Raw genomic sequence first — 24,127 nt, forward strand, 5'->3', positions numbered from 1 at the left:
AACAGCCACGGAAAACCAGACTTTTACAAATAGCTCTTGCCAGCAATTTTGCTCCCTTCTTTTGAATAAGAGAGACCCAGCCTCAGAAAGGAGCCCAGAGCCTGTGCTGCTGGGGTAGGCAGCATTGGGAGACTTACCAACCAGCAGGGCAAAAGTCTCAGAGACAGCCCTTCGAAGAGAGCGACAAGTACCAGCTCTGACACGGTGTGTCCTCATGGCCTGGAAGCAGGGAAGCCATCTCCACCTCACACCACCGAGTGCGGCCTGTCCTCCCACAGGACAAGCAGGGCTGGGCCCTGTGGCCAAGGAGCAGAGAGCAGTGAGTTCCTCGGCTACGTGGAGAACAGACTCCCCGTGCTCTTCAGCCTTGTGAAGAGGTGCTGCCTGCCGGACAACCGTCGCCTCGCTGCTTTCCTGTTTGTGTCACAGCAAAGCCTCCATCCATTTCCCCAAGGAAGACTTACTCTGGGAGTGAATTAGCAGTCAGGAGGCCGGTTTGGCAAAGGTTGGCAGTGTGTGAAGACTGAGCTCTGGAAACACATTTTCCCTAGGTAGACACGGGGGTCCATGAAGACTACCGTAAGAGTCAGAGGCAAAAAGTAGATCTCTTGTGATACACAGGGTTTCTGTTCCTCAGACTTTTAATGTGAAATGTAGAAAGGAAAGAATCTGTGGCTGATTAATCCAATATGTGTGGAGCCATAATGCAGACACAAACCGTGACTTATGGTCAGAAGGTCGGGACTTGATTGCAGAAGGCTTTAGCACTGATGGATCTTGACAAAATTCAAGCTCTTATAGACCCCATTTTTTTTTCATCTGAATAAGTGGGACTAATAATGTGTATTTTGCAGACCCACTATGAGAGCTGCAAACAATGCACATAAAAGATCCCATGTTTAGGGTTATATGTCAGTCAAATCAGGGGAAAACTAGGCTTGGCATGCACAAGGCTCTGTTCCATCCCAGGCAACACACACACACACACAGATATGTGCGCGCATGCATGCACACACACACACACACACACACACAGACATGCGCGCGCATGCATGCACACACAGACACACACACACAGACACACACACACACAGACATGCGCGCGCATGCATGCACACACACACACACACACACACACAAAGACATGCGCGCGCATGCGTGCACACACAGACACACACACACACACACACACACACAGACATGCGCGCGCATGCATGCACACACACACACACACACACAATCACACTGTAATTGCAGCACAATATTCAACTTCCTGGCTATTGTTCTACCCTTATTACACAGCAGTAGTTAGATTTTTAAAACCCAACATATTTCGTCTCAAAAATCCCAGGCTGGAGTTGTAGCTAACTGGCAGAACACTAGTCTAGCCTGCTCCAGGAGCTCTAGGACTTGAGTTCAATTGTCCCCAGCACAGGGGATTTAATTAAAAATTGTGCTTCTGTTTACATGCTATGGGGCTGCCTCATGAGCATGGAGGTTGAAAGAGAGGTAGCAAACCCGAGCACATGCTAACATACAATACATGCCAGTGAATAGTAAATACACAACTGCTAAGTAAATGAAAGGGTGAATGCACCATTTCTGACCAAACCAGGCATCATGTTCTATTGACAGTCGGTCAGCCTGTGTCTGAAGCACAGTGTTTTACTGACAGTCAGCCTGTGTCTGAAACACAGTGTTCTACTGACAGCCTGTGTCTGAAACACAGTGCTCTACTGACAGTAAGCCTGTGTCTGAAAACACGGTGTTCTACTGACAGTCAGCCTGTGTCTGAAAACACAGTGTTCTACTGACAGTCAGTCAGCCTGTGTCTGAAACACAGTGTTCTACTGACAGCCTGTGTCTGAAACACAGTGTTCTACTGACAGTCGGTCAGCCTGTGTCTGAAACACAGTGCTCTACTGACAGTCGGCCTATGTCTGAAACACAGTGTTCTACTGACAGCCTGTGTCTGAAACACAGTGTTCTACTAACAGTCAGCCTATGTCTGAAAACACGGTGTTCTACTGACAGTCAGCCTATGTCTGAAAACACAGTGCTCTACTGACAGTCGGTCTGTGTCTGAAACACAGTGCTCTACTGACAGTCAGCCTGTGTCTGAAAACACAGTGTTCTACTGACAGTCGGCTTGTGTCTGAAACATAGTGCTCTACTGACAGTCGGCTTGTGTCTGAAACATAGTGCTCTACTGACAGTCGGCCTGTGTCTGAAACACAGTGTTCTACTGACAGTCGGCCTGTGTCTGAAAACCCCGTATGGGAAAGGCTCCAAATTTCAGACTTTTTGAGCACCCTTCCAATCTGGATTTCCAGTTTCAGATTTTCAGATCAGAGGTGGGCAAATGTTCCAAAGCCTTAAAAAAACCTGAGCTCTAAAATCTCAGAGATGCTCTCATGTGTCTGGTGTAAGGGATGTATGACAGGCACACACTGGGTTAACAAATGCACGAGGCCTCTTCTGTGGAGGAACATCCCGGAGGAAATGAGATAAAAAGCGTTTGAAAAAAATCACTGCAAGATAGGAATGGCATATTCATTTCTATTTTCATCATTTAAACTAGCGTAAGGCTAAGATATCATTGTGATTTTGGACAAAGTGTAACAGCGATTCTCCTCCCTCCACGCCTCTCCCACCCTCCACGCCTGACCCTCCCTTTTACCCCCCTCTCCTCTTGTGTGTTCCATGTGTCCTTTTGCCCAACCCCGTCCTCTCCGTCACCTACAACTGCCTGCCGGGGTCCACTTCCTAGCATTTTTAGGGTTCTAATCCATATTTGTACATGCTGTGTGTGCATATGTACACAGCATGGACTAGGTCTTCGTCTGAGTGAAAACACACAGTTTTTGTCTTTCTGAGTTGGCATCATCTTGCTTATCACTGCTTTCCGGATCCATCCGTTTTCAGGAGTGCCTGTTCTGTTGAGTCAAGTGATGACTGTGCAGACATAATCGGCAACATGTGTGAACTCACTGAATAAAACTTTGGAGTGGAGTATGTTTCTCACACCTGCTCTGTTAAACCCCAAACTTGCTCTCTGTTGCCCTTTATACTCTGGAGAGGGTGGCAATGAAAATGCATAGGGCTCACAGGTTTTTTTTTTCTTTTTTAAAGAGCATTGCCCTGACATGAAGAATAAAGATTTGGGTTGCTTTGTGACTTTTAATGACCCACTTACTGACAGTTGATATAAGCATGCTGTGGGAGAAGAGAGGACGTGAAACAACACAAGGCTAGGCTTTCCCTTTACTGCCAGAGTCTACATCAGGCAGACAGAGACACCAGAGACATCCTTGACAGTTGTTCATGAATCCGGGCATCAGGAAGAAAGTGATTTGGCTAGGTATTTGTCGGTTTCACGTCATTGCCAAGTGATCAGATCTGCTCACGTGAGAAGAGCATCTGAACACAGATCTTTCAGAAGATCTGCTTTTCTTCAGAAAGAGAGCGCTGCCTGTCTAATGTCTTCCCTCCTGTATTCTCAGGCTCTCACTTCCTAACCTAAGATAGACCTAACCCACCTCAGACAGCCTTGTGAATGGGAATCATGCAAAATATTTATAATTGCTAACTCTGAATGACATCAATTTAGTTCCCAAATGAAGACAATCTCTTGTATCTCACATCTAAATGTTCTACAGATTTACATCACTACATCTCCAAAGAACAGAGGGAGGTGAGATACACCCAGAATTCACCGGGTCCAAGGATTCAACTCTGTGGAAGGGCGAGTGCCTGCTTCACGTCTAAGGCGGTGTCCTCGGCATGGAGACAAACAAGCAACAAAAGAACTGGCTGCCATCAACAAGGACCCTGTTCTCCTTGACTTTCTCTGAGCTCAAAGTTTCAGAGATGCAAGAATCCCACCCATCGCCCTCCTCCTGTTTCTTCTCTTACTGGGAGTTGCACAGGCTGGAGGCATTTTTTTTTTTAATTGAATAATTACAGATTCTAAGGAACTCTGAAATGGATTCCTAACAGCGCCTGAACATTTAGCCTCTGGCCTGACCAGTGCCAGCCAGAACAGAGCTTATGAATTCAGCTGCAGAAGGTTATCAGATGCAGCAACAACCCTGCCTTCCGGAACAGGTTCAAATTCAGACTGGGGTTGGGGGAGGGGAGGCTGATGGTGCTCTGAGAAGCACCCAGATGCTCTGGTGCCCTTGCAGGGGGGAGGAGGGATGCTGACTACAAGCTGCCACATGGGGATGCCAATGTGAGGCCAGTTCACTGCTGTAGAAATGCTTTGCTGACCCTGTTCTGAGAAACATAATCAAGACTGGTACTGTATTTGATCAGCCAATAAAAATACGACTTCAAGGAACTGGGGCTTTGGTGTTGCTGCTTCAATGTTACACATGTTGGGCTTTGATGCAATTTATCGATAACTGCTGAACATCTAACATTGCTATTATTAAATGTTTCCAAAAGGGCAGAACATATAAAGTCTGTCTTGTAAGAGAAGTGAATTCATATGTTTGCCCCCCCCAAAAGAACAAATATCACAGAACACAGTGCCCTCCAGTTCGCAGATACTAGGTATGTACACTTCATATCACCATAAAAATAAATAGAAGCCCTCGCTTGTTCTCGTCTGTAGCCTTATGGCGAGTGACTTTCCCATCATTGGCTGACTCCGGTAACTGAGCTTTGTAGGGACTAGAGCAGGTAAGACCAAGTCACACTGATGGGTGAATCTTCTTGATGGAGAAGTTGTTTTGACTATTCAATTACATCGTTTACATTAACTAATTGATTGCATTAATTCCAAGGGTTTAGGGCTATTTCTTTTTTAAGGTGGGAAACAAAAGAGGTGGTATCTCCTGCTCTTTGTCTCCATCCTAACTTGTTTTGGGGAAGCTCTTCTGGGCTCAGAAGACACAGATTTGTGAGTGCAACCTTCATGTTCTCCACTGGTTCAACCGCTAAGAAGACAGGTGTCACGGTAGCACAAAGGTACAAAGGTAGCGTGTGAGAAGGGAGGGACCTGCAGCCTGATGCCAAGCATGCCAAGCACGCAGGATGCTGCACCTCAGCTGGTAGAGTGTTTGCCTTGTAGTTCTGAAGCCCTGAGCTCCATCCTCAGTGCCATGTAAAATGACGGCTGGTGGTACTTGTCTGTAACCAGCTGCACTTGGGAGGTAGACACAAGGGCACCAGAATCTCAGAATCACCCTCAGCTTTATAGTGAACCAGAGGCCAGCCTGGGATACAGAAGATTCTGTCTCTAAAGCAGAATGCCAAGCACAAAGTGAGACGGGCATAGGTTCAAATCCTGGCTGTATCACTTCTGGTTGTATGATCTCAGGTAAACCTTTCATTCTCTCTGAACTGTGCTTTCCTCATGAGTGGAAGCAATCAGAGATACTAGTATCCACCTTGTGAGGTCAGGGTGATAATTGGGTAAATTATAAATGCAAACCCCTGAATGGGATGCTTTTAGAAATCCTCAGTCGACAGCTCAGACACAGAAGGAAAAACAAACATTTGAATAGAGAAGGATGTCTAAGCCTACACACGAAATAGGAGATTCAGAGTCTCCAGCCTGAGATCCCTTCTTCCACTTGGAAGTTTGAAGACACAAGCTGTCCCTGACCCATATACCTGATACATGAGAGAAGACTTGGGAGAGGGTCTCAGAAAGAGCGGGAGTCCCAGATCACCCCCCTTTACCTCCCAACCGTCACAACCCCTACCTGTCTGGGACGTGCCACCCCAGTCTTGGGTCCAATCTCAGTGCAGGCTGATCCTGCACACAGTGACTTCCAGGACACTTCTGTTGACAGACTCAATGGGTGCCTTAATGTCTAGGAGACACCCACAATGTCCTCATAAACCGGACTGGATTGGCCTTCCAACCATAAACAACTAGGAAACTAGATTAACTCTAAGAAACTGTTTACAGATCTAGACAAAGAAGTGCAGACTGTGGGCCAAGAGAGGAGGAAGGAAGCGATGAGTCCTTCTCAAAGTCAACTCCAGCCCTCCTTCTGGCTGCTGGGAAGCGCCAACGGCATCCCAGGACTCAATAACGCCGTGGTCTCCTCCAGTGACGGGGACACAGAGCAGCATTCTGGAAGGCTCGGGCAGAAAGAATCTGTGAGGGAAGAATATATGCCAAACAGGAAGGAGCTAGGCAGACAGCGAAATCCATACAGCATTTCGTTGGGTTTGCAGCTGAATATCAAGTCACAATGTTCAGGGTCAACTTCATGTAGTCTGACAATAAAACAAATGAGTTTCTATAAATTAAACAATCCCTGGAGCTCCCTTGGCTGGCTGACATGTGAGTCTTGTCCAGTTGGAATACAAAGTCTTTGTTAGAGGGACTGGACCTTTAGGTCATGACCTCAGAAGTCTACTTCAGTGAAGCTCAGTCACCTCTTAAATGTTAGGGTCTGCCTTAACATTTTAATGGAAATACAACAAAACCTTCACTCATCTTACACTAAACTAAACAATAACCAGAAGAAAACAAGTCCAGCATTCAATCCAACATAACTCCCATGCAGGGAAGGAAGGGAACAGACACAGGAATTCAGACACAGCAGGATGTAGGACCTCACACACCAGCAAATGAAAGCAAGCTTGAGTGCAGACACACTCTGATTACTAAAAAATTTTAAAAAGAAACACATGAGGGGCAAATGGAAGACGGGAAAGCTTGAGCCTCTCTGGAGAAGAAAGACATGTCTGAAAGGAAGAACATACTAGGTAGGGTTATCAGCCCAATTAGCCACACAATAAAGAGTCCAATGAACTGAAGACTAAACAATATGAAAAATATCCAAACTGGAATGGACAAAGTGGTGGGTTGTATGTGTGTGTGTGTGGAGGGGGGTAGAGTTTCCTAGTGATCTCTAGGACAAGGGACAATCTAATAGACCTACCACTGGAGTTCTAAACAAGTTCCTGGGGGCAGGAAACTAATTTAAAATTATAGGGGCTAAATTTCCACACACATACACACCCCAAATCTGTTGAAAATTACAAATCACAGCTTGAAGAAACTCAAGTGAACTCCAAGAAAAGACAACACAAAGAAAACCACAGTCCACTGTGTCACGGTAACCTTGCTGAAAAACAAAACAAAAACAACAGAGAACAAATACAAGCAGCAGAGTAGGAAGACAGAGAGACCAGGTACAGATGGACAAAGGGAAGAAGGAGCATAAAGTTTTGTCAGAAGAAACACTAACAAAATGAAGAAGAAGAACATCTTAATAGGGGTGAAAGAAAAAAAACTAAAACCACTCAGCCTCTAATTCCATATCCAGGGGAATCAGTCTTCAAAAACACAGACTGCATAAATAATGTCTTAGACCTACTCAGGTAGTCAATCTGAACTTCGAAAAGTGTTAGACTTTTCTCCAGTGGTGGCTAAATGATTCTCAATGAAAATTTGGAGTTGCACCAAAGAATGAAAGCTATGGGGGTGGAGGGTGTGTGCAGACACAGAAAGAAACTCTTGCCTTGCTTTTTATTTCTTCAAAGTATGACTGACTATGAAAACAAAAACAATAAAGGCTCATTATAAGGTGTCTGGTGGATGTGGTATGTGCAATGTATTGACAACAGGAGCCAGAATTTCAAGATGGAGAAAGTGAAATCATAAAGCCATCGGGTACTTACACTGTACGTGAAATGATACCGACAGTTGGGATCCAGTAGTGTAAAGTATAAAGGCATTGAACAAAGAGATGTACCATGAGAGAGAAGATAAAACAGAATAATAAATTTTCTCAAATAATCCAAAAGAAGGACAGGAAAAGACAAGGGGTGGGATGTGAAGAGAAAACACCTGGGGAAAATAGGAAACACAACAAGATAGGAGACTGCAACTGCATATGATTGCTGTCCACAGAAACACCGCAATTATAAAGACACGGCACCACATAGTGGAAGTCAACGTGTAGACCAAGCTATACCATGGAAATGCTAATCATAAGGATGCTGGGTGGCCACACTCAGTAAGACACAGTGTGTCAGATTGGGTCCTGCATGGAGCAGTTGTCATGGAATCAAAGGATACTGACTGTCAAAGAGCCACAGAAGAGTGACCCCAACATGAGGCCAGGAAGGAGTCACATATGAGTGAGAATTTGCACACACAGAAAAGGAAGAGATGACTGGGGCAGGCAGAATGTTAGGGTTTAAACAGGAAATGTCTGCCTTGGTGGTGGTGGAAACTTGAGGAAGTGGGACACAGCCCGAGGAAGCAGGTCCCCGGGATGTCCTCGGAGCCTTGTATTCTCTGGTCCTCTTTCTGGACCCTTCCGTCAGCCTCAGGACCACCATGATGGTAAGAGCTGGGCTCCATGACTTCTTCCACCATGCTCTTATCACAGGCCAAGGCAAGGTGACCGTGAACTCACACATGGAACTTTGAGCCAAAGCAAAGCTCCCCCCACCCCCACCCCCCACCCCATGCGTGTTGTTGTCTCAGATATCTGTCCAACACAGACTCTCAAACTGCAGTAGAGGACTCCAGGGTCGCCTCCCACCCCCACAATCTCATAAACAGCCCCATGGGCAGAGACTAGCATAAAAAACCTGGTTCTGGGAAGACAAACTCTGGCCCTAAGACCATGTTGGGACAGTCAGGGGCTTGATTAAAACAAAACAAAACAAAAAACAGAGAAAAGGCAAAAATCATCATTGTCAGAAAAGAAAAAGAGAAGATGGTCCCTAAGCCTGCAAATGGAAAGCAGATGATAATGACAAAATATAAACTGATGTACAGTTTATGCCAAGAAACCCATTTATATGAAATAGACACATTCCTTGGAAAATGAATTACTGAAAGAAATGGAATCTACTCATATGTTTAAGCATGTTGAACCTGGTCATATAGGACATTCCCACAGGGAAAACTCCAGGCCCAGATGGCTTTACTGATACACTACCCAATAACTCAGTAACATGACCCACTGATACACTACCGAACAACTGAGTAACAGACAATGCAACACTACTCAATGACTGAGCAACATGCAATACCAAGCCACACAGAAAACACTGGCAGAGGGACTGCTTTATTGCATAAAACCAGGTTTACCACAATAACCATACAAAGTGGCTATGAGAACAAAAACCTAAAGATGGACCTCATTCATAAACATGCAGGCACCAGTCAGTCATACCTGGCACCAGCTAATGACGCTGGCCCACAGCTCTAGTCTGTGGCTAGCGTCAGCACTAATGTTGAGTTACAGGTTTTTGTTTTGTTTTGTTTTCTTGACCATCGTACCTTGTCTGTTGATGATAACTTACATTTGTTGGTCATGAGGCTTAAAGTCACTAGTCTGGGTCTTCTGAGAAAATGAGATAAAATATCTGGTATCCAGCAAACACCTACAGTTTCTGCTTTAGAAAAAGTCTTTTGTGTGTATTCACTTCTTTCTATTGGGGCAGGTGGCTAAGGATGCAACAGTGCACCTGTGGAGGTCAGAAGACAATGTGAATCAGCTCTCTCCATGTACCACGTGGGTTACAAGGATTGAGCTCAGATCACTGGCCCTGGGAGCAAGCACCTTTATCCACTGAGCTATCACACACCTATTTACAACTTTTAATACTTGGCCTTTTCTTAGGCTATAGGTCAGCATGTAGTATGGTAAGTCCAATGACTTTCTTCAGACTTGAGTTGATTAGACATAGAGATTGGATGCAGAAGTAACTATTGATTTGAACTCTAAGGCAAACTTCCAAACAGAATTGGACTTAGCTTGCTCACTGCCAACAGAAAGTCATTCTCCATTGGATTTCTGCCTCACAGAATCAAATGGGATTGGGGTCTTGAAGACAGGATACTCAATGCCTGGGCTAAGTTAGCCCCTGGCTGAGACCTTCTTTGAGGCAAGAATTCCTTTCCTATGAACTCATAATATATCCAAAGCCTCTCTTCAATGTGTTTGTTATTATAACTAAACACAGTGGGTTCCTGTGTTGGTCAGTATACAGCCAAGCTCGGCAGAGTCAAGATACAAGAGTGGGAGATGGTTAACTCCCTGCAGCAATTAATAGCAAAGCAAAGTCCCCTGAACCTCAAGAAACATGAGGGTTTTAGTCAAGGGATCTATACAGACCCTATAGTGGTTGGCTTCTTTCTTGAACTAGCTCAGTTAAGTAGTATCTTCCTGAGCATGCTCAGTGTAAGGTCACACACACACACACACACACACAGAGAGAGAGAGAGAGAGAGAGAGAGAGAGAGAGAGAGAGAGAGAGAGAGAGAGACAGTCAGACAGAGAGACAGAGAGAGACAGAGAGAGAGACAGAGACAGAGAGACAGTCAGACAGAGAGACAGAGAGAGAGAGATGTACTCTCTATGATTCTTCCTAGCAGGTACCTATCAGAAAAACAGTTCGTTGTCTTCCTCTCCTGTGTTCAGTGGGTTTTCTTCAGGCACATTTTGAAGATTTATCCAAATGTCTGTTTTCCCAGTTCTTTTATAGTTGGCCACATCTTTCTTAGTCTTTCTTATCCTAACCTACCACCTTCTCAGGTTGTACTCAACTCTTCTTCCTTTCGCTTCATGAAAAGGTCACTGAAATAATGAAGGCATCACTTTGTTAAAACCAAATCCACAGTGGGCGTGTGTGTGTACATCATGCAACATTGGATTTGAATTTCTAGTTCTCTACCCCAAACCTTTTCCTCTAAGAACACCATTTCACTTCTCCCCACCCCCCACCCATCATCAGTACTAACCATGAAAGTTTCTGTGTACTTAAAAAAAATCATATAAAGATTAGGAGGCACCCTTAAGCTCCATGGTTCCTTGTTAACCACTGCCAACACACATTGCAGTACGCTTGTTATCCCTGCCCTGTGTGTCTATGGCCACAGTTCAAGGAATAGCCAACAAATAACACAGCCTAAATTTGACTTCCTATACAGCAGGTGCAGTGAAACAAAGAGTGCAATAGCACTAAACATCACACTCACCGTCTCCACTGTTTTTGTACAAGAACTAGATGTTCTTATGCAGATGAAGTCTACAAGGGCGGTGATTCAGACGGTGGTAACTGAATCACCTGACTCATCTTTGGAGGCAATTTCCACACTGTAGAAGGTCTGATCTCAATGTCAAGGCAACATACTTATCTTGTCCAATAAAGCAAAAGCCCAGAGAGTTTCCAATGAGCAACTAAGTGAGTCTTATATCTATAAAATGCCTTCTTTGTGAAATAAGGGAGTCAAGAAAATAGAGAAATCAGATCCCTCAGTAACCTGATTTCAGAATTTGCTTACTCACTCTGTTTTTGTAGCTGTGTAACCAATTACCAAGGCCATTATTTCAGTAAGCTGTATGTGACATGGCTAGGAAGTCGGGGTCACAGAGATGGGGAGAAGCAGAGATAGTGAGTTGATTTGTCTCAAGACATGATGCAAACTCTGTAGCATGCAGCACACTTTGCCTTGCCCTTGCTCAGCCTGAGATAGAAGAAATGTTTCCTTCATTCAACAAATAATTTTGAGTGCCTGACTGTGCCAGGCCCTGGGCTAGAGACACACACAAAGCAGTGGGCAGCCCAGAAGCATGTGCTCTCCGCCCTCATCAAGACAACTTTCTAAAAGATAACAAGTTTGGCAAGGATGTAGAAGAAACAGAACACTTGCACAGTGTTGGTGGTACTGTAAATTAGCATAGTTGATTTGCAAGATGGTATGGAGAGTCTTCAAAACATTAAAAATAGAACTAACATATGACCCCAAAAAAATCCCACTCCTGGGCATACAGCCAGGGGAAGTAAAATCAGTATGTAAAGAGAGATGGCCCCTGTGTTTATTATGACTCTACTCATAAGAGCCAGAACACGAAAACAACCACAGTGTTGACCAACTGATGAATGGCTAGAGAAAGAGTGGCACCTATTTGAGACAGGGGACAGCACAGCCTTAAGAAAGAAGGGAGCCTTTTATTCTGAAGCAGTGTTGCTAGAACTGGGTTATGTGAAAGAGACCAGGTACAGAAAGATAAACACTGCATGATCTCACTGAACCTGGAGCTCACGGATTTGCTCAGCCCGGCTCCCTAGTGAGCTCCAGGGATCAGGCTCTGTCTGCCTCGCTGGCCCCAGGATTATGGGCATACCATACCCTGCTTTACCTAGGGTGAATAGGATCCAAATCCTGGTCCTCATCCAAACTCTGGTCTTCATGTGCACACAGCAATCACTTTACCTACTGAGCCATTACCCCACCTGCTGCAGACAGGGTTCAAGTAGGTTTTAACACCAGGGTCGGGGTGTTTTTCCGGTAGTGAAGAAGCCTGTAAGGGAGGCTCTGGATTCCTGGACACAGCAGTCCCAGAATATGGCTGCTCGGAACAAAGCCAGAGGAAGCGATGGTGAGGAGGGACTGTGTGTGCCTTGAGTGCGTGCTGGCAAGAAGACTGCGTTTTCAGAGAGTTGTGAACAGCCAGCTCTGGCTACTGGTTGCTTCCTGCCAAGGATTAGCATGAAGTCTCAGGATGACAGCTGCTTTGACCGTGTACTTCCAGGAAGGCCTGATTTTACTGCCTTCCTTCAGCAGCTTATGCCGTCAGCATCTGTCTTTGATAATTTTTCCTCTGAAAATGAACAAAGAAATGGACAGGTGCAGCCTTTATCATAAAATCATGTCCACATCCCCAAATGAGCAATGAGCAAAGGAGTAAAGAGTCAAGCAAGTCCCTTACACTACCCAAGGGACTTTGATTTTTGATAACACAGACAATTCCTGACTGTTAATAAATAAAACCATTTTTATTTTTATGGAGTGTTCATGTTTCATATCCTAAGAAGCCCAAGTGGCGTCTACATTTCCACTGAGGCACGTAAACAGCCAGGATGCCCTAGGCTGGGTTTGTAGCTCAGCTGGTAGAATGCCTGCCTAGCGTGCTTGAATCCCCAGGTTCTGGCCCCAGCACTATACACACTGGGCGTGGTAGCATACACTTGGCATTCTAGCTTTGAGGAGGTGGGGACCAAAATCAACCTTAATGAAATAAACAGTTCCAGGCAGCCAGAGCACATGAGACATCATCCCTAATAAAAAGAAAGACGGAAGAGAGATGACGGAGGGAGGGAGGGAGGGAGGGAGGGAGGGAGGGAGGGAGGGAGGGAGGGAGGAAAAAATAGTTCTGCTTCTTGAATAATAATGTAGTGCCAGCTGTTCCTCAGGACAGAACACCTGACACAAAACACTTAGGAGGAAGGGGGATTTATGGGATTAAGAGTGTCAGAGGGCTCACTCAGCTCATCATTGCTTGGCCCCACACATCACTGTCAATAGAAGCATGGCCAAGAGATTCTTCACCTCATGGTGCAGAAAGAAAGGGAACAGAAAGAAAGGGTGAGGACAAGACATGAGCTTCACAGACATGTCCCCCATGACCTACTTCTCCTTAGGCTCCATCTCCCAAAATAAGACCAACACCTAGGAACTACATATTTCATAAATGACATAAGAGGGCAAGATTCATAGTCAAACCACAACAAATAGTGAAGACAACAAACCATCAGTCCTTTCAGCTCCAAATAAATACACGGACGCTGTATTAATTATAAAACTGTTTGGCCAATGGCTAGGGCTTCTTATTGGCTAGCTCTCTCTTAATTATTAACCTGTAACTACTAATTTCTGTATTTCTACATGGCTGTATCTTACCAGAGAACGCCTGGCGTATCCTATCTTCCTGGTCTCTAGATGGCATCTCCTCGCAGTATTTCTCTGCATACCTTTCCCAGAATTCTCCTCGTCTCCTAGTCCTGCCTATCTTCCTGCCTCTATTGGTCAATCAGTGTTTTGCTCATCAACCAATAAGAGAAACACATATACAGAAGGACGTCCCCATAGACAACTGTTCTAACTGCTGCACTAGCAATATCACTGCTCTATGAGAGTGCAGCTACCATCATCAAGAGGAAAGGAAGACAGAGAACTTGAGGACTTTGTCCAAGATCGCCTGGCTATCACATTCCCTACCCAAACCTGAGAATAACAAGGACGGATTATGAACCCTGCTTTCACATGGCAGGAGTTTACGTTTGCTTAGTCTTCTGCTTCCGGGAATATTTTATATACAAAGCGTGATGTTTATGCTCAGGAATAATAGGGCATATGAAGCAACATCATGGCTCTTCTGTGAGTGTTTTGTCAGTTGCCTGTTCTGTTGAATGAAGTCTTACCAGTAACACAAAAGCATACTTGCAAGGATACAGGCAGGTTTGCAAACACCATAGCGACAGCATCCCAAGATGGGCATCAAAAAGTAAGCCAGAAAAAGCTGTGTCCAACACTGACACACAGATTTCCATCACCCAGAGAGAAAAGAAATAAATATTCCTTTAAAAATAATCACACACACACACACACACACACACACACACACACACGCGCGCGTGCGAGCGCGCGCGAGAATAAGAAAATGATGCTGTACTTACCTACAAAACCTTGGCCTTTAAGCCCATTTCATAAGACAGGAAAAAATCCCACCTGCTAAAGAATTGTCTTTAAATAGACCTCCAAGGAAAATCATCGCTGGATGATAATTATGTTCCCCCAAAGGGGAAGTCAAGTATTGATTATACATCCACACTGGGGAACGCGCTGTGCTATGTATGATGGTTCCATGCCAAGTTTTTACGTCTTGACCACGCACCTGTGAGGTCACCCTCCCTGTTTCTGAGAAGAGAATGGTAGAGGTGATGGAAAGCACCTGGGAGAGGTCAGCGTGTGACCTCAGGCCTGTCAGGCTCCATGGCCTGTCTCACAGCAGGTCTCGGTCTCTCACCTCAAGGGGGTTGTCTTCCTTAGAGCTGATCCCATTTCTTTGAAAGGCTAGCTTAGGTCAAGAGCTGCCCCTGAGGTAAAATTCCCTGGGTCTGAAGTCTCAGTTATGTGGATGATTCACTATGTAACATGGACAAGTTCCTGACCTGGCTGGGTCTCGGTTTCCCCAGACATGAATAATAATGCCTACTTGGTGGTAATGCTGTGAATATTAGCCTAATATGTATGGTGAGACTCTAGTACATTTAGCATATAATGTTCAGTTTATGTTCTTGTTCGTTATTTTTAAGCCATACACAATATGGATAGGAACTTGGCCATCTTGCCCCTTTAGAAGATGTCAAACTCTGCAGAAATGTAAAGAATGTGAAAGTTTGTCTCGGTCACACATGCCTTGATGACGGCACACTTCCTGAGACATGTGTAGTTAGCTGATGTTGTCGCTGTTGCAAACATCATGGCAGACTCACACAATCTGAGACAGTTGTGACATCACTAGAAGATGCGGTCTTGTAGGATGACTGTCACGTGTGCTGCCCACCCCTGACATAGACACTGGGAAATATGACGAGACTATCACATGTCGGGCAAGTTTAGAAGCCTGTGGCATCTTTGGCACATTACAGAATTCCTGACACAAAAGAAGTGGTCGGTATAACGCGTGAGGCAAGCACCCAAGGAACAGCTCTGTGGTAGAGCATGTGCCTAGCATGTATGAACTGCACGGGGCTGGGAACAGCTCAGTGGTAGAGCATGTGCTTAGCATGTATGAACTGCACGGGGCTGGGAACAGCTCAGTGGTAGAGCATGTGCTTAGCATGTATGAACTGCACGGGGCTGGGAAGAGCTCAGTAATAGAGCATGTGCTTAGCATGTATGAACTGCACGGGGCTGGGAACAGCTCTGTGGTAGAGCATGTGCCTAGCATGTATGAACTGCATGGGGCTGGGAAGAGCTCAGTAATAGAGCATGTGCTTAGCATGTATGAACTGCACGGGGCTGGGAACAGCTCAGTGGTAGAGCATGTGCCTAGCATGTATGAACAGCATGGGGCTGGGAAGAGCTCAGTAATAGAGCATGTGCCTAGCATGTATGAGGCCCTGTGTTCACTTTCTAGACAAAGGGGGGCATGCCCAGCCTTGTACCATTTGACTCACCATTGCCCCCCATATCTTCGCTCATCCTGCCCTGCTGCACCCACTCCCAAGACTTCACCTCCCCGGTTCCAGGCATAACACACCTGTCCTTTCTGGGATGAATCCCTCCCTATGGAGTTTTAAATTGTAATGGTCCTTCGCCTAGTTCTCTGATTCCCAGATCCCCTTATCCCCTTCTTCATTTTTATCCAAAGGGCTTATTACAATGCGTCACATGCTAATTGAACATTTACTCATTTGCTTATATAGGATACCAACATCACATGTCTGTCCCCTTCACTGTGTGTACCCCTGCATTCTTCGCACTGAACAGAGGGCGTGGCAATTAGTGACGGGCTTAATAGGCATCTGCTAAAACACTAATTTATTAAAGATCATGACTTCAATTTTGTGTGGGTTAGCATAAAGAAATACATGGTATGTATATATTCTGGGGAAACACAAGAGAATTAATGTCTGGGGAAGGTAAGTGTGAGAAATTATTAAATTCCTTCTCTAAGAAGCTACTAAATTTGTATGTAAATTAAGCTAGAAATTCAGTTCCTCTATTGCATATGTACTTGTGGAAAGTAGGTCGAGTTCTTCTGGGTTTTAAGAAATGAGAGGACATTCTTTTACAAAGTTCACACTCGAGAGCTTCCATTTTGTCTGGAACAGTTTCCCTAAGTCAAATGCACTTTGTGTCTAAAGCAGCAACAGTCTAGGGACTTTGTTTTCCTGACCAAACTTCCTAGTGGTTAATCCACCAATGTCCTGTGCCCTGACAGGGACACCAAAAGTCCACTTAGCAATGCTATTCAGAGAGAAGTGCACACTCGCCCATTGGGAAAAGGGCCATTTCCTAAATTGCTATTTTATTAATGCAGATATAAAAGTACTAAGGTAGTATACACCACATTAATGGAATTAGTAATTACTGGTGTTTCTATATAGGAAACAGACTCAAATATGTATGTCTCCACTGTATTCAGTATAGAACTATATTGGGCATGACATGCACTTCTCCATAAATATTGAATTTAAAATTTATGATGATTTTCTAAATATTTCACTTTTTCCCCCTCAGGGGTTGGGATGTCACCCCATGGTAAGAATACATGTTTTGCATGTACACGGCTCTAAAGTCAGCCTTCAACAGACATACATTCATATATTCTCTCTCTCTCTCTCTCTCTCTCTCTCTCTCTCTCTCTCTCTCTTTCTCTCTCCTCTCTCTTCAATTATTTTTTAAAACATCATCCAGATATTATTAGAAATCTCACCTGGTGCCTTCACCACTCACTTACAAAACACTTAGTATCAGATGCAGCTCACTGGTATTTTTTAATTATTAAGTTAGCAAACAAGCAGGTTTCATATCATATTTTCATTGCCTCTGTGCTAACTCACCCCGTCCCCACCTTTCTCTGCTGTGGCCCCAGAAGCCCTATGGCCGCTTCCTTCTCTTCCATGCCTGCTCTCACGCCATGGTTTCCATTCCCCCTTCATTCCCTGATCCCTTCACAGCTCTCCCTCTTCTCTCTGGATCCTTTTTCTAGCCTTATCACATGTGTGTGGGTTCTAATGAACCCACACACACACACACACACACACACACACACACACACACACACACACAATCATTCTATTCATTCATTTTACTTACCTAGCTTTACTTCTGAGACAGGGTCTCATGTGTGCCAGGCTAGCCCTAAACTCACTAGGCCACTGAACATGATTTTGAACTCTCCCATACACCCAGCTCATGTCTTTTGGGGACAGAACCCAGAGTTTTTCATATGCCAGGCAAGCGCTGTGCCAACTGAGCCACATCTGCAGCCCCTACTTCATTTGAATCTAGGTTCTGCACACAAGAGAAAATGTGGCATTTGTCTTCCCACCTGCCTTGTTTCGGTTAACATGATTTTTCTTATGAATATCAAGATTTAATTTTCTCTATGGCTGAATAAAATTCCACTGTGTATACCACATTTTCTGTGTCTGTTGATGGATATCTAGGACAGTTATTTCCTGGGTACTGTGAATGGAGAACCAACCATCATGGAGGAACAGCCATCTCTATGGAGTTGACCTAAGATACCCAGGGGTATACACCCAGGGGTGATAAGATGGCTCGCATGATGGCTCACTCTCTCTATGTCTTACAAATAGCCATTTTTCATAGTGCCTGCACAAATTTACATTGCTATCAGAAGTATGCAAGAGTTACTCTTTTTCATTATTTTTGTTTATTCATTATTTATTCATTAGTTTTGTTGGAGTGCACATGTGCTATGGCTCATGGGTCCCAGGGACCAAGTTCCGATTGTCAGGCTTGATGGCAAATGTCTTTACTCATTGAGCCAACTTGCCAGCCCAGTCTTGAGGTTCTGACTCTCCTGCTTCTACCATCCAGGATTACAGGTGTTCTCCGACATGCCCAATTTCTACCCATGCTGTTAAGTCTATTTTCCCAGAACACATACCCATAAACCTGGCACTCCAGAGGCTAAGGGAGGATGGTTGAAAGTTCAAGGCCAGCCTTAGCTACATATATCAAGATCCTGTCTCAAAAAAAAAAAAAAGTGCTGTTTGTGGTGTTACATGCATATAATCTCTGCACTCTGGAGGAAGAGACAGGACTGCCACAAGTTTGAAGCCAGTCTGAGACTGGGCATGGTAGTGCAAACCCACAATCCCAGCATTTGATAGAGGCAGAAAAATCACAGAAAGTTGGGAGGCTAGCCCAGTGCTCCATAGAGAGATCCTGTCAAAAACAACTACACACACACACACACACACACACACACACACACACACACACACACACATAAACATACACACACACTCATGTATCCATGTATTTATAGGTGTGTGTATATGTGCCTGAGATGTCTCAGTGGGTAAAAGTGTTTGTCATGCAAACATGGAGGACCCGTCTTCGGTCAAGGGTCAAGGGTATACGAGTAGCTGCGCTCCCCTGCTAGAACCTCCAAACAAGCTCTCGAAGAGTTACTCTTTTGCAACATTCTTGCCAGCGTTTGATGTCACCTTCTCTTCAAAGTAGCTTTTCCCAGTGAGACAGCATTTGTGTTTCCTCTTTTGTGAGTTTTCTACTTGTCTCATTACCACCCCTAGTAAATGATCAATTTGTTTAATGGGCTTGAGTTTTGCAGTTCCTCATAGTTCTGGATACTAAAGTTCATTATGGGTCTGGATACTAATCCTCTGCTGATGTGTAGTTGACAAAGATTTAAAGATTTCCTTGCATTCTGTAGACTGCCTTGTGTTTCCTTTGCTGTGCTGAAGCCTTTAATTTCACAAGATCCCTGTTGTCAATTCTTGGGATTCGTTCCTGGATACTGCTGTCCTGTGCAGAAAGTCCTCGCCTATGCCTGTATCTTGAAAGACTGGTTTATAGGTTTCTCTAGCAGTTTTAGAGCTTCAGGTTTTATACTAAGGTCTTTGATAAATTTTAAATTGATAATTGTGTCAGATCTGGTTTAGTCTTATATGTATGGAAACCCAGCTTTCCCAGCAACACTCAACAGGCTTTGGTTTCTTCCAATACACATTTTTGACATGTCTGTCAAAGTTAGGTGGCTACAGCAATATGGGTTTATTCGCAGATGTTGCATTTTATTAAATTGGCCTACATGTCAGTTTTTGCACCAGGACCATGCAGTTTTTGTTACTATGGTTTTGCAATGTAATTTGAGAGTGGATTTTTCTTGGTAACTCTGAGATTGCTCTTTCTCCCAAAGATTGCTGTGCTAGTTAACTCTTCTCATTTCTGAGAAAAACAGCTTAAGGAAGGGCTTATTTTGGAACACAGTTGGAGGGCTCAATAACTATATCTGCTGTGGCTCAGCCCACCTTTTGTTGGGTTCTGGGATCCTGGAATAGAGAAATGGGCTAATGCACTGAAATCCAGGAACCTTGGATTATAAGGAGTGCCTAGGAAATCCTAGAAACCAAGCTGCCAGTTGGTTGTTTTTCTCCCAGACATCAATCCATTCAGGATTTGGACTGTTCACCCAGGTCATCCCATCTCATTCCTTAGCATCTACGAGGACTCCTTCCAAGAACAATTTAACTTAAAAGGTGCTTGGCTAGATTGCATCACCCATGTGTCCACACCTCTGAGGCTTTCAGGTTGTGGTATATCATGACAGTCATGACAGAGCCAGCCTGGCTGCTGCTTTCAGGTTGTGGTATGTCATGACTGTCGAGAGGGGGTCAGCCTGACTTCGGGGACTCAGGCTGGATCTGGTGTTTCCCTTGGTGATTATTTCTCCGAGTTAACACTTGCCCACTCTAATCTCATATTACACTGAAACATGGAAGCTGTGGGGGTCAGGAAGTGTGTGGATCAGAACTGTTGTGCTCACTGCGAGCCCTAGCTGCCCTTCTCCCTTATGTCCCCCTGCTGGCAGGGCCTTGAGCCCCCGGCCTCAGTACTGGAGGAAGAACATTAGCAGTATTTGTGGGCTGCATGGGCTGGAAATTGACCAACAGGAGAGAGGAAATAAAATCCACCCACAGACTTTGCTCATGGGGCTTAGAGACTTGCCAGGAAGAAAATGGAAAAGTTCACAGTACGGTCAGGTGATGGATGCGGCTGGCTTCTCTGAAGTCAAACTCTGGTACTAGAATACTCTACCCTGACAGGTGGGACTCCAGACAGAGCGACGGCGGCCGTCTGTATGTGATAGTACACTGGGGATGCTTCTTGACATCAGTTTTAGAATCAGTAGATTTAGAATGAAAGAATTGTCTCCATTATAAAAATATGTGAATTAAATAGGATGGCATAAATGTTGAGAACAGGCCCTGGCATTATCTTTGGCACTCAGAAAGGCACTTGGCTTAACTCAGTGAGGGTTCTAGGGAAAAATGACTTCCAAGTTCAGTTCTGAATAATGAAAGTGAATTTGCTGCAGCGTGTCAGTGTCAACGACTCAAAGAGGCTCAAGCTTAGAAGCCTGTTTCCTACAACCAGAAAAATCAGACTGAGTAGCTTAAGCTTTGACATCTTTTTGAAGTTTCAGAAAGGTGGAATTCAAAGATGAAGGTACAAAAAGCTATAGATTTGGTCTCACGCAGGCCTCTTTCCTTGGTCACCAAGGAGCCTTCTTCTTTTGGCAACATATTGCCTTCCTTCTGTAAATCAGAATGTCCTGATGTACGTTAAGAACACCGACCTATTGGACTAGGTCTCACTAGTTCTCTAAAGACCCCATCTTTAAATACAGCCAGCCTGGTGGGGTACTGGGCATCGAAGTCTCAACATATGAGTGCTGTGGGCATCCCATGTGCCCCACCACACAGGGAGGGCAGGGAAAGCCACAAAGAAAGTGACTGTGTCTGGCAGATGAAATGCCCTTGCAGCTGAAAGATGACGGCACAGTGTTGAAACCAAACATCATTAAACTCCTTTCCAAAGCATTCATGGCACAAGTTGAAGCCAGCAAGGGCAGTGAAAGCAAACAGGCCCCGAAGGCTTTAAAGATGGGATGAAATATTAAGCAGCTGGAGTTACCCTAAGGGAAACGGAAACCATTGTAGAATTTCAAGCAGAATGAACGTGTGGCATGATTGAACCTAAATTTTTAGAAAAGTCCCTGTGTGCATGACAAGGAGTTGACGGAGCAAGGCGAGCATGTGGGATGCACGTGAAGCAAGATGAGCAGACAGAGCTGACAGCTTGAGCTGCGTCGTGGAGATGCAAGGCAACCATGTGCCTTAGAAAGCTCATCAGTGGACACATGACGATGGGTCGGGGATGGGGTGGGGTTCGAGAGTGGCCCCTGGGCTGCTGGAAGATAAGAGATCAGGTCAAAACTGGACTTCATGAGTCTGAGGAACCATGGAAGTACCAGGACACCACTGCAGCCTGAGACCCGCTGGGCTTGTGAAACACTCCCTGTTGTGAGAACACACGCATACATGCACATGCATACGCACACACGCAGAGGTACACACGCAGAGGTACACATGCATACACGCACACACAGGTGCACACACAGAGGTACACATGCATACACGCACACACAGAGGCACACACGCAAAGGTACACACGCAGAGGTACACATGCATACGTGCACACGCAGAGGTGCACACACAGAGGTGCACACACAGAGGTGCACACAAAGAGGTACACACACAGAGGTACACACGCAGAGTTACACATGCATACGCACACACAGAAGCATGTGTGCACAGACACTAGTGTGCAGCTTTCTACAGTGAGGAGGGTGAGCCTTACAAGATCACACAGCTTGGTCAAAGGCTCACAAGCAGCAAAGCTGGAAGGAGAAACAAGATTTCCTAATTGCAAAGCCCATGTTAAAAGCCACAGCCAACTTGATGGGGGACTTAAAAGGGGGAGAAAGAAAGCAGATACATATTTGGGGGCGGTTAGATTGCAAGAGTGCGTGATCCATTGGCTTCACTTCTCAACCCACCACTGACAACTGGCCCAGCCTGTCTCTCTTTGAGCCTCACCCACACATATGAGCAGATTATGACAAGGCTGGCAGGTTGGTGGCTGAGCCGGGGCACAGGAGCCCAGTTTTGTGCTGTAGCTAAGGGCAGTGACAACCCTTGTCTTTCACTAACACCGCCTCCTCTTGCCACCACAGCCAGAGCCCAACGCCTGGGGTCGATGTCTGCCCTGGAGCACTGCCTCCAACCATAGCTGAGTGAGGGTCCAAGACCCCCTTAATATATTATTTACTAACATCCCTGCCTTGAAAACATCACTTTAACACAACACACATCACAGAAGTTCAGGCTATCGGGAAGGCTAGGTGACACGCAGGGCACACCTGTGAAGCAACACTGAAATCAAGACTAACTGCTACACTTCTACGTCCTCTGCCATGTTAAGCTAACTTGCCCCCACCAGACTCCTTCCCTCTAGAACACCACGCTCCTGACCTGTGACAGCACTGAATAGTTTTGTCTACTTTTGTACAGTACACGAATGGAACTGTTGAGTGTGTGTACTTTTTCCATGTGTGTCTTACAGGCACTTCAGAGTCCGAATCACAACTTCATACAAAAGATTACTGTATAACCCCATGGTGTCACTGCCCCATCCTCTAAGGACCCCTAGTATGACATCGAGTCCCTGAACACTCATTCTGCGTGACACGCCACACAATTCAGTAATGTGATATGAATCTGGAGGAAGGGGGGCCCATTTCAGCACTATGTCCTTGTTAGTCACCTACCAGAGCCGCTGTAACAAATCTCTCCTATGAATTAAAGATTAGAGGAGGACGTGGCAGCAACACTGTGGAGGGAGACGGGAAATCCATTTGGTCGCAGTGGCTACACTGAGATAAGAAAGCTGAGGCTAATAATGAATTTTAAATCACTAACTATTGCTTTACCAAAGGAATCCGTTTTTCCAGGAAGCAATTCTTCCCATGTTGAAGGACTAATGACTTAACAATGACTTTTAGAAAGTGTTGTTTAAAAAAAAAAAAGTCAGTAGAAAAACTTTTTCTAAAAACAAAAAGCCACAGATATCAGACATTCAACGTTCAGTTATTTTACTGGTTTGGGCTGTTTTTTGTTTGGTTTGGTTTTGTTTTTTCCCTTTAATTCAGTATAGAAGCACAGTTTCACAAGGTACTCCTGAATTCTGAGTTTCTTCCCTGGTGGGCTGCAAAGGAGAGGAGGGCTTGAATAGCCCTCTCACCTTAGGAGCTATGTGACTTTTGTTTTTAACCAAAGAATGACATCTGATGTTTTAAAGTTTGGACAATGGAAAAAAATACATTTGCAAACTGTGGGCCAAGGAACTTTAGAGTTTCCCCACGTCTCTAAAAGAGAAAACATCCGTTTACATCAGTTCTCTCAAATGTGTGGACATTCCTTGCACTCTGTTAGTTTAGTGTAAGTTTACCTAGGCAAGCACAGTTAGGGCACAATCCCACCCAGGAGTCTTTATGGGGTACTCCTCCCTCCTGTGAGCCTGTGGATCAGGAGGAATTCCTTTGAAACCTCTAAAATTCTTGATTACATCTAGATGCCCCTTGACCAAGAAAATCACCAACAATTAGCCTGACCTTCTCCCACCAAACAAAGTCCTGATTCCAGTCTTAACAAATTGCCTTGCAGAGAAGACATAAGCACCTGTGGGCACAGCAGAGTGCCTGTAAGCACAGTGGGAAGTTGA

The 24,127-nt window shown here is 44.9% G+C and overlaps 1 protein-coding gene across 5 annotated transcripts in view; it reads right to left on the reverse strand.

Moving 5' to 3' along the window:
* The window catches only part of Arhgap28 (Rho GTPase activating protein 28), a 162,213-nt gene that overhangs the window by 105,632 nt on the left and 32,454 nt on the right, over positions 1-24,127 (reverse strand). Inside the window, exon 2 of one of the 5 annotated variants that reach the window (XM_027397795.2) lies at positions 12,135-12,596. The exons of 3 other annotated variants lie outside the window; for them this stretch is intronic. The gene's annotated coding sequence lies outside the window, so the exon portion shown is untranslated. Of the gene's footprint in view, positions 1-137; positions 159-12,134; positions 12,597-24,127 lie in introns of those variants that run through there. One more of the 5 variants, XM_027397797.2, reaches the window with a different exon arrangement.

The sequence above is a fragment of the Cricetulus griseus genome, chromosome 2, assembly GCF_003668045.3.
Source record: "Cricetulus griseus strain 17A/GY chromosome 2, alternate assembly CriGri-PICRH-1.0, whole genome shotgun sequence".
In the NCBI taxonomy this organism is placed as follows: domain Eukaryota; kingdom Metazoa; phylum Chordata; class Mammalia; order Rodentia; family Cricetidae; genus Cricetulus; species Cricetulus griseus.